Raw genomic sequence first — 12,640 nt, 5'->3', positions numbered from 1 at the left:
CCCCGAGCGGGCCTGGGAGCAGAGCGCTGGTCACCCTCTGAAGACGCAAAGGGTTGAAGCTCAGAAATGGTGAAAGGTCACAACTTCAGTGTTCCTTGCAACAATTGTAAAAATACCCACACATCTGAGATGTTCTGAAGAACCACAACACACACTGTGGCTTCTGGCAAACTGGCGACCTGGGCAGAAGTAAATCTAAGTCTCCCACCTTTATTTACTACATCCCCTCACTGATGGCCACAGTTTTAACGTGGGCCAGTCTGGTGCAAGTGTGGGCTGGCAGGCTTCCAGGGAGAAGTGCCCTGCTTAGTCCCCAACTCTACAGAGTCCTACAAAAATCCTCAAGACACCTTAGCATCAAAAGCAGCCATGGTTCTTGGGATCCTCATTAGAGCCCAACAGAATGACCACATGCTGCTCCTTGGTTCCAGCAGGAGCAGAGTATGAACTGACCCAGGACCGAGAAAAAAATAAAAAAGCAACAGAAACTCCCAACCAACAAGCTGAGGCTGCAGGCCAATACGATAACCCCTTTTCGTGCTTAAGAAACCCAGTCATCCAGTACTGACTCCAGTCCCACCTCCCAGCTTCCCTCAGGGCCTGGGGTCCTGACCGCGTCCCAGCAGGGTCTGCCCGGCACCAGGATGACACCAGGCCTGTTCATGGTCCACTGGCCCTCTGGTGTCTTGACCAAATCTGCCAGATTTCCTTTCTGAAACCTCTGGGATCCTGGTAATAAGACTTGGGTTTCTGTTCATCCTGTTTTCTTTTACTCTGATACACACATTTTTGGGGATGCCAAGAGCTAAACCTGCAAACAGTCCTATTTTTGAACACCGATTACCAAGTTATCTTTATCACCAAATGCCAACTTCATATACAAACTCCTCTTGAGTTCTGTGCTTTTGAAGTAACATTATTTAGTCTGCACCTCACCTTGTATTAGTCAGATTGAGTTGCTATAACAGAATATCACATACTAAGTGGCTTAACAGACAGAAATTTATTTTCTCACAGTTCTGGAGACTGGCAAGTCCAAGATCAAGGTTCCAGCTGATTTGGTTTCTGGTGAGGGCTCTCTTCCTGGCTTGTAGGCAGCCACCTGTTGCCCGGTAAGATCACTCTCTCTCTTTTCATATAAGGCCACCAATCCTACTTGGATCAAGGCCCCTTCTTCAAACCTCATTTATTCTAAATAATCCCCTAATGTCCCCATCTCCCAATACAGTCACAGTGGGGGTCAGGGCTTCAACATGTGAATCTTAGGGGCATGTTCTATCCATAGGAACCTGTGCTCTGAATCCTTCGCTGGGCCGTGCATCAGGTGGAAACCCCACACCAGGCCACAGAGAGTTTCCAAGACAGAATGCCAGCATCAAGAGATAAGAACAATCAAGTCAATCAGAAACCCGAGTGTACGTGTGATGAGCCCAAGGGGAGGAGACACTACAGGGGCTGAAGAGGCTTCTAGAAGGGTGGGGCCTTGGGAAGGATTCAGGGAGAGCCTGGGAACAGACAGGGTCTACGATCAGGTTGAATCAGAAGAGGATCCCTAGGCAAGAGTCTCTGGAGCCTCCCACCTATTCACTCTGAGATCGAAGAGCTGACGCACAGGTTTCTAGAGAAGCTGCCAGAACAAACGTGGAGGGCCTTGGGGCTAAAAGTGGTGCCAACAGGAGCCAGGAAGGCTCGTGTTCCTCTGGGGCCTGGGTGGGAAAGAGGATCTCCGTGGAGCATCTCTGCACCCCTGCCTCCAACAGGAGGAGGAGGACACGGTCCCCACTCACTGTGTCTGCCTGTGAGCCCAGCGTACAGGGCCCCGTGGGGCAGCAGTGCTCAGGGACAGAAGCAGGGAGACGGCGTGGGGTGCACCAGGCAGAAAGGACCCAGGCGGCGGAAGCTGGAGCCAGGCAGCACCTCCATCGGTGGCAGACGGACAGGAGATGGGAAAGGTCAGCCGTCCGAACCCAGAGTCCATGTGGACTTTGCTCTCCACCCCAAGAGACAGCCTCCAATCTGAGAGCTGACAGAGCCGGCCTGGCCCCACGCAGAGAACCTGTCTGGCTTCCAACAGGTGACCCTCCAGAAGAGCTCAGCTCCGGGCAGCCCAGTGCCAGGGCCCCACTGTGCTGAGCCACAGGGCAGCAGTGGGCACCCAGACAGCAAAATGGAGCAGACACCCACACAGCCAGGCCTCGGAGCTTCCCTAAGACGTAGGCTTTGCCACACGAAAACCAGAGCAGGACTGAGGCACGCCAAATAGCTGCTTCTATGTCTGAAACCACTGGAAACATGATTTCCGGCCAATGCAAAAGAATATCTCAGTAACCTTCTCCAGAATCCACCCTGCCTGGATTGTCTTGGGCCCAAAGAAGGTCTCTGAGCAAGAAACCTGAACAGACAGGAGAGAACACCAAGAGGAAATGAGAACTGTAACCTTAGGAGGCTTTTCTGGCCTGACAAACGGTCCAAAGGATACCCTGGACAGCAGCAAGTTCTCAGTCCACAAGGCCAGGACAGAGGCTCCAGGACACGCTCTCATCACACTCATGGCAAAAATAAACAGGTTAGGAACACCTAAGAGGAAGCCTTTAAAGCCCGTACTTTTAGTTTAGGGAAACTGAACTCCTGACTGTGACTCAGGGCCCACGTGAGTTCTAGCTGGTGGTGGGGTAACAGCGAGCATGTCACCCCCAACCCAGGACTGAGCGTGCCCAGGGCTATCAACCACTCAGCCTGCCCAGGGTCCCCAGTGTCAGCCCAGAAAAGTCCTGCATCCCATTAAACCTTGGCCGCCCAGGATGGACAGAATGCACGGCTCTCCAGGGCCTGTCCTTCTGGGGGCAGAAGGCGACCACACCAGTAGTCAGAGGGGTGGATAATGCTGCATTTCAGGAATATTTCACTTTAGAACCTGCATTTGGTTCTAAGTAACCATTCTTGCAACAAATTTCAACAGCCCCCTGCCGGGCACAGCCACCCTCCAGTGAACCCACCCCTGCCCGCCGCTGCCCTCCTCCCCAGCAGCCCCTGCCCCCAGGGCGGCCCGGAGACGGATGGTCGGTACGGGTCCAGCAATCAGCCAGCGGCCGCCTCGACTCACCATCCATCTGAGTCGACAGCTTAATCTGATGATAACACAGTGGTGACAGAAACAGATTCTTCTGCACAATAAAGAATAGCACACATGGGCTTTTCCCAGGATAGCTGGCTAAATTCAGTAACTTTTGGAAATACATCATTTCTGTGTCTCACCCTTTATTCAAGGAACTTCCACTTGAGTGTGGAAAGCCTCAGGAGGAAGGGTCGCTGTTCACTTCCAGGACTCCTGGAGTCCCTGTCCCCCCAGCACCGCCCCTCCAGCGTGCCGGAGCCAGGCGACAAGTGCAGCATGTGGCAACTTCAGGCGGAGTCTGGCTGTGGGCATGTCTCCAGGCAGCACCTGTTCTCCCCCTTCCCCCGCCTCCCTGATCACACCCACTGGGACCAGCGGAGACTACCTGGGCCTCCCTCCCTGGCCGCTGCCTCTCATCCTCCAACATGGGCTCCCCAGCCACTCGGCCAGTCCCATGGTCCATGACCTGCATCTGAGGAGGCTGAGCACGCACCTTACTGGTAATCTACATTCTGATGTGACTGCACGCCCCAGTCTTGACAGTTACATTGTATGGATTCTGCAGCTACCTGCAGGAAAGCACAGGTAACCCCATGGAATGTGGGCTGGGGATGGGGAGGCCTGTTAATGAGCCTCACTCCTCCCCGCTGACATTTCTGCCCGAATGAACAGGTACAGTAAGGCAATCTCCCAGCTTCAGAACACAAATGCCAGGCCTGACAGATAGGGCCAACTCCCCTCCACAGCCAGCTTGCCCCCACTTCCCACTTCCCAGAGGACTGTCTTATGGAAATAAAACACATACACACCAATTGCTGGATCCTCTCTTTAACAAAGGGGATCCTTAACTTGGGCCTCTCCCCCAACTGTCCCTCCATCACCCCACACTCCCCACCAGAAACGCCGCCAAATGGACCCCAAAGCACTAGCCCAACAGACTGCATGTGACAGCACCTCCTGAAATACAGGCATGTATCTTTACACCATGTTTTGACCCCGAAAAGGACTTCTGACAGCACCCCTGTTTCACGGCTGCAAAGGTGGCTTGCAAGGTGAATGGGAAATGCCTGCTGCTGCAACTCTGCTAAGTCACTTCAGTCGTGTCCGACTCTGTGTGACCCCACAGACGGAAGCGCACCAGGCTCCCCCGTCCCTGGGATTCTCCAGGCAAGAACACCAGAGCGGGTTGCCATTCCCTTCTCCAATGTGTGAACGTGGAAAGTGAAAAGTGAAAGTGAAGTCGCTCAGTCGTGTCCGACCCTTAGCGACCCCACGGACTGCAGCCTACCAGTCTCCTCCATCCATGGGATTTTCTAGGCAAGAGTACTGGAGTGGCTTGCCACTGCCTTCTCCGGGGAAATGCCCGCACTAGTTACAAATAAACCTGGGCTAATCACTCCCACTCCGGGGCCCTGTGCAGGCCACACACTCACAGGCAAGACAGAGACGCTGAGTGTCCCCCTCAGCAGTGACTTTGAGGATGCCCTGGGACTGACTGGGTGAAGTTCCCAGCAGGCCTTCAAAAAATGTATGAGGGTATCACCACTGCACTGGCCAGAACCTTCTGGAATGGTACTCTATCAGGCTGAACCCAACATGAGGGTAAAGAGACCCAAAAATAAGGCCCACTTCCCCATGCACACAAAAATCACTGCAGATCAAACTCTGACAAAGCTCACCTACCGGCCCTCATTACCCTTCACGCGGGAAAGTGAAAGTGAAGTCGCTCGGTTGTGTCTGACTCTTTGTGAGCCCATGGACTGTAGCCTCCCAGGCCATTCCATCCATGGGATTTTCCAGGCAAGAAAACTGGGGTGGGTTGCCATTCCCTTCACCGGGGGATCTTCCCGACCCAGGGGATGAACCCGGATCTCCCATACTGCAGACAGACGCTTCACCATCTGAGCCCCCAGGGGAGTCCACGCAGGAAGACAGTGTCATATGCTGGTGTCACTGCTGGTTCCTGGCCATGGCCATAGAGTCGGAGTCCGGGTCTGGTCCTCCAGGAATTTCTTTCAATTTAACAGGTGGTTAAGGTCAAACCTCCTGAAGACAGTGACTCGGGGCCGTCGAAGCCGGGCGGTGCCCACTGGGAACGCGCTCGCTAAGCCCCCTGCCTGCTCCATGCCCACAGAGCACAAGCCGGCCGTCGGCAAAGCACCCCTGGACACTCCGAGCTCTGCCACTGAGCGGAAGCACCTTGAGGCCAGCCACCTTGGCGGCTCCCAAATCATCCACTGTAAAATCTGCCAACAGGCAGCTGGGCAAACCACCTCCTTAGAGACAAAAGGGGTTTTAGAGACTTGGCAAATCAGGACCAGGCTTCATGACCCTCCAGACCCAACGGGGCCAGACACGCGGGTTCACAGACACAGCGGAGGGGGAGCCCAACCAAGACCCCACCCCCATTCCTGCCTCCACCAGAGACAGTTTCGTGGCTGAGTTAACAAATCCCAGCTACGGTCATCATTCAGTGTTCTCCACGCGCCAGGCCTGGGCTGATTCCCCCCGGATGAAATTCTCTCCCAATAACCCACAACAGCCCTAAGAACGACAGTGCCATTCTCCTGGGTTTTGGAGAAACCAAGGCTTAGAAGAGGTTAAGTGACCTCACTCAGGTCATACACAGTAATTCGTACTACCAGGTCCAAAGTGAGTCAGTCATGTTCCCAGTGGCTACAATCTTAACCCTGCATATAACACCCCAAGTGAGGGCTCAGGTAGTGTAATTGTGTAAAAGTAGGATGCTGACTGGTTGGGGTGGGGTATACGGACGAGAATACTGACTGGATGAGGGGAAAACAAGGATGCTAACTGGACTGAAAGTAAACGCCCCTGATGCTGGGAAACACAGAAGGCGGGAGGAGAAGGGGATACAGAGGATGAGGCGGCTGGACGGCATCACCGACTCCATGGACGTGAGTTTGAGCAGCTCCAGGAGATGGTGAAGGACAGGGAGGCCTGGCAAGCTGCAGTCCATGGGGTCGCGAAGAGTCGGACACGACTGAGCGACTGAACCGAACTGAAAAGCAGGATGCTCACCAGACGGGAGGGAAACAAGGGTTCTGGTTGGTTCCTCACCCTTTTCAGAGTTAGTTTTATGGTTCCAAATTAAAATTTCCATCCAGGTTGTGCTTCATGCTTCACAAACAGCCATCCATGACTTCCCGTGCTTACACTCGTCCGGGGGGCTGAGTTCACGTGATCATGGCCATCCCACAGAAGGAGGCGGGTGGGGGGTGAGCAGCTGCCCAAAGCCACCCAGCCAGGAAACAGCATCACCAGAACCCCTCCCGTGGTTCTCCCACCCACAACTCCAGCACATCATCAGTAAAAATTCAGTTCAGTTCCCCAAAAATGTATTAGGTTGTACATATGGAAGTTAACCCTGACCTGAGACCATAAAAATGCTCGTACCCAGAGGGTGAAAAAGACAGGCCAGCCATTCAGAAGGAAAGATGGGAGTGAAATATAATACGGCTGTCCCTGCTTAGCATTTGTTTGTAAAACTAATGCCAAAGTTTTGGTAACATCTGCATCTTCTGTCATAACCACAAGACCGAACACTATAAAGCTGGGATAACATGTCGGGTTTGCAATTCGAAGAGATTCACATGTCTCTGAGGACTTACAAAACCATACACAGATCCACAAGCACAGGCGACTTAGAACAGTGACGCCGGCTGCGGGTGGACCCATCTGGGAGGGAGCCCAGGGCCCGTGTGGGCTGGAGAGCTCCTCTCCACCGTGATAAGGGGGGTGGTGGAGACTCTAAAGACTGCCTGGGAGATGCTCAAACATTAGGGTCCCCTGGCGAGCTTGCAAAGACAGCCTCCTGGGTTCTGATCCAATAATCTCCTTTTTAACCAGCACCCTCGGTAATTCTGAGACAGCAGGGCTCAGACCACCTCTGAGAAATGCTCCACTACAGCTCATGAATGTCTCACTTCAAAAGAAGCAATGAAGCCCACATTTTCAGGGGCGGCTCTTACTTCTGACACCAACAAGAGGGCTGGATCTGAAGCGGACACCCTCAGCCCCTTACAGTCCTTCGGTTTGGGGGGTAACCTGTAACTCAAAGTTTAAAAAACAAATGAGAAATAACTACCAGTTTTTTTTAATTAAAGTACAACATTTAAATGTCTTGTCCCATATTCTGCCCTGAGATTCAGTTCCCTCTCCCACCCAGCTAAAACCTCTGAATGTCCAGGGCTGGAATTGCCCGATCCGTCAATAAGGTAAGAGTTTTCTATACTACTATCCATATGACTCAATTTGTCAGTAAAAACTGCCACCAGCGCTGTGCTTGCAGAAAAATGTCCATAAATGCATTATTGCGACTGGCAGATCGATGTCTATAATAAAAACAAATAGATTTAACAAGTGCTGGCTTTTACGAGTTGTACCATTGGTGGACCGCGCATTCAGTTTCACCCCTAGACTTCTGGGAACAGGCAGCAGAGCCTGGCTGATACTCAGCTGACTTCACAAGTGTTCCAGGTAGGAAATTATTCTAACAAGAAAATTTTCCAAGTAGGAAAGCAAGCATGCTAGGCATTTACTGCTCTCTCACAATTTGTTTCACAGCCACACATACACACATGACAATACATTTAACAACACTAAGAAAATGTTTCTGCAGAATTTTTAACTGGTTTATATCACAGCTATGTCACAGGCCACATGAGTTTACTCCAGGCTGGGGAGACGGGGTATACAAGGGGGACGTGAAGCCTGGAGACCCCCACTCCTCTGCTAGGCCTTCAATCTAATTGAAAACAACTTGTAGTATCAGAAACAAGTGTCCACATTTAGCACATGGCCAAGGATGTCACAGGCTTCTTAGGTGGCCCAAGTAGAAAAGAACCTGCCCACTTATACAGGAGACATAAGAGACACAGGTTCGATCCCTGGGTTTGGAAGATCCCCTGGAGCAGGAAGTGGCAACCTGCTCCAGTATTCTTGCCTGGAGAATCCCACAGTCAGAGGAGCCTGGCAGGCTCCAGTCCATGGGGTTGCAAAGAGTCAGACATGACTGAAGTGACTTAGCACACACATACACAAGGATGGCACTGCTGTGTAGTGGCCCCTGGGGCAACCTATGTGTTTAGATATTCAGCTGGAGCAGACATTAGGGTGGCAGCCACAGACTGGCTGAACTGCCAAGGATTCGGAGCACTTTGACATGACACTGTCTGTGACCCATTTATACATGAGCCATGTCTGCCAAAACCACTCTAGTTCCTTCAACGGTTACAAAATGTCACAGAAATGCTTCACTCCTTTCCTAAGCGATTCATTTTAACAGTGATATAAAGGAGTAAGACATTCACTGGATCCCATATATTCTTGATGTGGCTTTCACCAAAACTTACAACCCTCCTATAAGTAAGTTTAAGTGTTGCAGTCCATGGGGTTGCAAAGAATTGGATATGACTTTGTGACTGAACAATACTGGTATTTTAAGAAAATTTAAAAGAAAACTAGACTATTTCTTTCCACTGACCAGCAGATAAGCAGCAGTTACCCAAATGCCACAGAACACACATCTCGCAGTATTTTGTCTCGAACAGTGGATGTCAAATGTTCATCTACCAAAGCCGAATACAGGGCTTCCCTGGTAGCTCAGTGATAAAGAATCTACCTGCTAAAGCAGGAGACACAGGTTTGATCCCCAGATTGGGAAGATTCCTGGAGAAGGAAATGGCAACCCACTCTATTATTCTTGCCTGGGAAATCCCATGGACAGAGGAGGCTGGCAGAGTCAGCGGTCGCAAAGAGTCAGACGTGACTTAGTGACTAAACAACAACATGCCCAAGTTAGGCCTCCAGAGCTGACGGAATGGGAAAACTGATGTCAAAGAAGTGAAAACTAGCCACTCCGCATAGCTCGCACCTCATTCCCTCACCCAGATAAGCCACGAACACTTTCAGACCAAGAATGGACACTGGCTTGGTTCATTTACCAGCTGCTGCTGCTGCTGCTGCTGAGTCACTTCAGTCGTGTCCAACTCTGTGTGACCCCATAGACGGAAGCCCACCAGGCTCCCCCGTCCCTGGGATTCTCCAGGCAGGAACACTGGAGTGGGTCGCCATTTCCTTCTCCAATGTGTGAAAGTGAAAAGTGAGAGTGAAGTCGCTCAGTCGTGTCCGACCCTTAGCGACCCCACGGACTGCAGCCTACCAGGCTCCTCCATCCATGGGATTTTCTAGGCAAGAGTACTGGAGTGGCTTGCCATTGCCTTCTCCGCATTTACCATGAGTATATATGAAAAGGTCACTTTCCTCCAATGGAACACTGGGTTGGCCAAAAAGTTCATTTGAATGTTTTTTTGGCCAACCCAATATTATATGTTTATATGTCTCTGATTTTTAAATCTTCAGGTTTCATTTAAGTGATGATCTGTGGTAAGACCAAGCTCGTTCGGCAAACAGTTGTATCAGAAACTATGCAGGAAACAGGGGGTCAGAGGGGACTGTGACAAGAGCCATGGGAGCCCCAGACACAAGCCTCAAGCACCCAGAGGTCCTACAGGATGTCAGAAGCCTCAGGGAAAGTGGCCAGAAAACAGGAACTGCACCCTGGGGCCGGGAAGGCAGACGGGCTCAGAGAGAAAACAAACCTGGCAAACTGAGCGAACATGAGAGTCGCTCGGCTGTACCCACCTCTCTGCAGCCCCGTGGACCACACAGTCCACGGAACCAGAACACTGGAGCGGGTATCCTTTCCCTTCTCCAGGGGATCCTCCTGACCCAGAGATCGAACCAGGGCCTCCTGCACTGCAGGCGGATTCTTTACCAACTGAGCTATCAGGGAGGCCCAGGGAGAGGATTTACTGGCAAGGAGAATTCAGAAATCACTGTTTTGCTTCCGGCTTTTCCTACAAAGGAGAATATAAGATGAAAACGGCATCGATGCCCCCCAAAAGGGAGTTGAAATAACAACAGTCTTGGTTTGAATCACTGGCCTCTAAATGTTTGTCCTCTGCAAAATAAGAATAAAGACAATTTGGAAGTTTATTAAAAAATACCGAGAACTGTAAACTGGTGTTCCTGAAAAAGCAGGAGGAGAGGCCTGGAGGAGGAAGTCCACAGGAACGCTTCCTCAGGCCTGCCTTGCCCTCCTCTCCGCAGGAAGGACAGAGGGGCCCTGAGTGGGACCCGTAAGGGAAACCATGGAAGCGCAGGCCTGAGCTGAAGATAAGGCCCAGGTGAGGCTCCCCTGGCACTCAAGCAAGACCGAGACAGACAGGAAAAGAAAGGTTCAAGAACCTTCGCGCCTGAACAAGAGTAAGATGTTAACCACTGTCCACATCTGGGGCTTTTATTTCTTTAAACCTGGATCTCCGACAGTGAGGCCTTTTTAAAGCAGCATCTAATAACACCAGTTAGGTCTAGTTTGTGTGATACAGATTTGTTTTAATGGTAAGAATGCTCACCGAGAAAAGTACCTTCATATAGCTCTGCCCTTGAGGTCTACTCCACCCTGCCCCCAGACTGTAATAGACACGACTCTCCTAACTCAACCAAGAAACCAAGGAGAAATGAAACGCCTCCCAGAGCCAGGCCAGCTCTCCTCATGGGCTCCGGACCTCAGCAAGTGTGGACCTGGCATCACTGCCTCCTGGGGCAAGCTTGAGTTAAAAGGTTATCAACCACCAGCTGGGGGTGGGATGAGGCAGCTCAGACATCCTTTTCCTAAAGACAATCCCCCCCAGGGCGTGCTAAGCTTTGTGAGGTCTTCTCTACCTCCCTGAGTGTTTTCTGCACTATGGGACTCATGAAAGCAACTCAGCCCCCGCCCACCATCACGTCCTGGACTGGGAGATGAAGAGACGCACCTGGCTGACATACTCGGAGTGAGGGCGCAGAGTTCAAAGCCAGTCTAACCCTCAGCTCTTTATGTTCAGCACCTCCATGTTCTTTCGCAAATAGCAGCGGTGAGCCTTCTCTGGACAAAGGAGTCTCCCTCTGCCCAGTGACCATCCACGCAATCAAGCCAAAGCTGTGCCCACGTATACAAAGCGTGCTGCCGGAACAAAGTCAGCCAGGGGCTGACACACAGAGAGAAACGCCACGCTTCGCTTCATCATGAGCCCAGCGAGTGAGGAGTACAGTTGAGAACTGCTCCGCTGTGCTAATCGCGTGCTTGGGAATTACCGTGCCCAGCGTATGTGGCTCTCAGACTTCCACTTGCTCACTCCACGTGTAAGTGTTTACAGACGCAATGAGTGCACAGTGTATACAAAGGCGGGCCCTCCTCTCACATCAAGGAACAGGGCGGGAGGCCTCTGCATGGGGGGTTTGCTAAGGGCCTCCTGCAAGGAGGGCCAGAGAAGGGGTTCTGGAAGCTTCCTGGGAACAGAAGGCTGGGGAGCAGCGCAGAGTAGCCGGGCTTTGCAGGTGTTGACCAACTAGAGGTTTGGCAGGAGCAGCTCAACTCCCTAGCCAGGCCACTGTCATTCTACTTGGAAGAAGAACCCCAGGCTGGGAGAAGGCTGGGAAGCCCTGGGCACACCTGGTCGCTCCTGGGGCCAGCAAGGGGCGGCTGGGGGTCCGAGCGGGCCCCACCACCATGGCAAGGGGGGCGGGGGGAGGGCCCGAAGGACCACTGGGGGCTGGACTGCCCCACGGGCTGCAGACGCCTGCTGTCCCCGGGGGGAGCCCCGAACTTCGGCCGGAGGTGACCCACACAACTCACCGCGCTGCCTAAGCCGCCAACCGCAAGGAGCTCGGAGCGCAGAACCACGCAGCGCCTAGCGAGCGCGGGAAGACCGGGGGACTGGGGCGGGGGCGGGGCCGAGGCCTGGGGGCGGGGCCTGGCAGAGTGCTCTGGACCCGCGCGGGCCGGGATTCGGCGGAAGCGCGGCGAGGACGCGGAGGGGCGGGACCAGGACGAGGCTGGGGGCGGGGCCAAGGGGGCGGGGCCTGGGCGCCGGGGCCGCCGGACGGGACGCGCGCGGCGGCGGGGTCGGGACCTCGGAGGGCGGGGGCGGGGCCGAGAGTGACGGGGCGGGGCCGACGGTGGGCCCCGCCTCCCCCCCCCGGCGCGCGCCTGGCCAGGTCGGAGCATGCGCAGTGCGGCGGCGGCGGCGTCAGGGCCGACACCTGGCTCTGCGCAAGCTCGCTGGCCGGGTAGCGCCGCCTGGCCAGGTTCATGCTGGCTGCCAGGGCCTCGCGATCACTTTGCTGGTCCTTCCTACCCGGCAAGCGCCTTCCCGCCTGTGCCCCCTGGTCGCTGTCTCATCTCCTGCGGGGTAGGAAGGACCAGCAAAGTGAGGCACGTTTGCTGTTTTTTTCTGTTAGCTCACTGTGAAACTTTAGGACGTGTTTTCAGCTTCTCTAATCCTGGAAGCCATCATCTGTGGGGCTTCTCTGGTGGCTCAGTCGGTAAAGACTTCACATGATATGCAGGAGATCTGGGCTCGATCTCTGGGTCGGGAAGATCCCCTGGAGGAGGAAATGGCAACCCACTCCAGTATGCTTGCCTGGAAAAATCCCATGGACAGAAGAAGAGGAGCCTGG

The 12,640-nt window shown here is 53.3% G+C and overlaps 1 protein-coding gene across 1 annotated transcript in view; it reads right to left on the bottom strand.

Moving 5' to 3' along the window:
* MGMT (O-6-methylguanine-DNA methyltransferase) overlaps nucleotides 1-11,924 on the bottom strand; it is a 272,074-nt gene extending 260,150 nt beyond the window's left edge. The window contains exon 1 of the mRNA XM_088842437.1: nucleotides 11,817-11,924. The gene's annotated coding sequence lies outside the window, so the exon portion shown is untranslated. The remainder of the gene's footprint in view (nucleotides 1-11,816) is intronic.
* Nucleotides 11,925-12,640: the final 716 nt, after the last annotated feature.

The sequence above is a fragment of the Moschus berezovskii genome, chromosome 12 (genome assembly GCF_049115385.1).
Source record: "Moschus berezovskii isolate FMDL1 chromosome 12, NW_MosBer_1.0, whole genome shotgun sequence".
In the NCBI taxonomy this organism is placed as follows: domain Eukaryota; kingdom Metazoa; phylum Chordata; class Mammalia; order Artiodactyla; family Moschidae; genus Moschus; species Moschus berezovskii.
The sequence above is the reverse complement of the archived record's forward strand: the minus strand, read 5'-3'. Positions and strand labels throughout refer to the sequence as shown.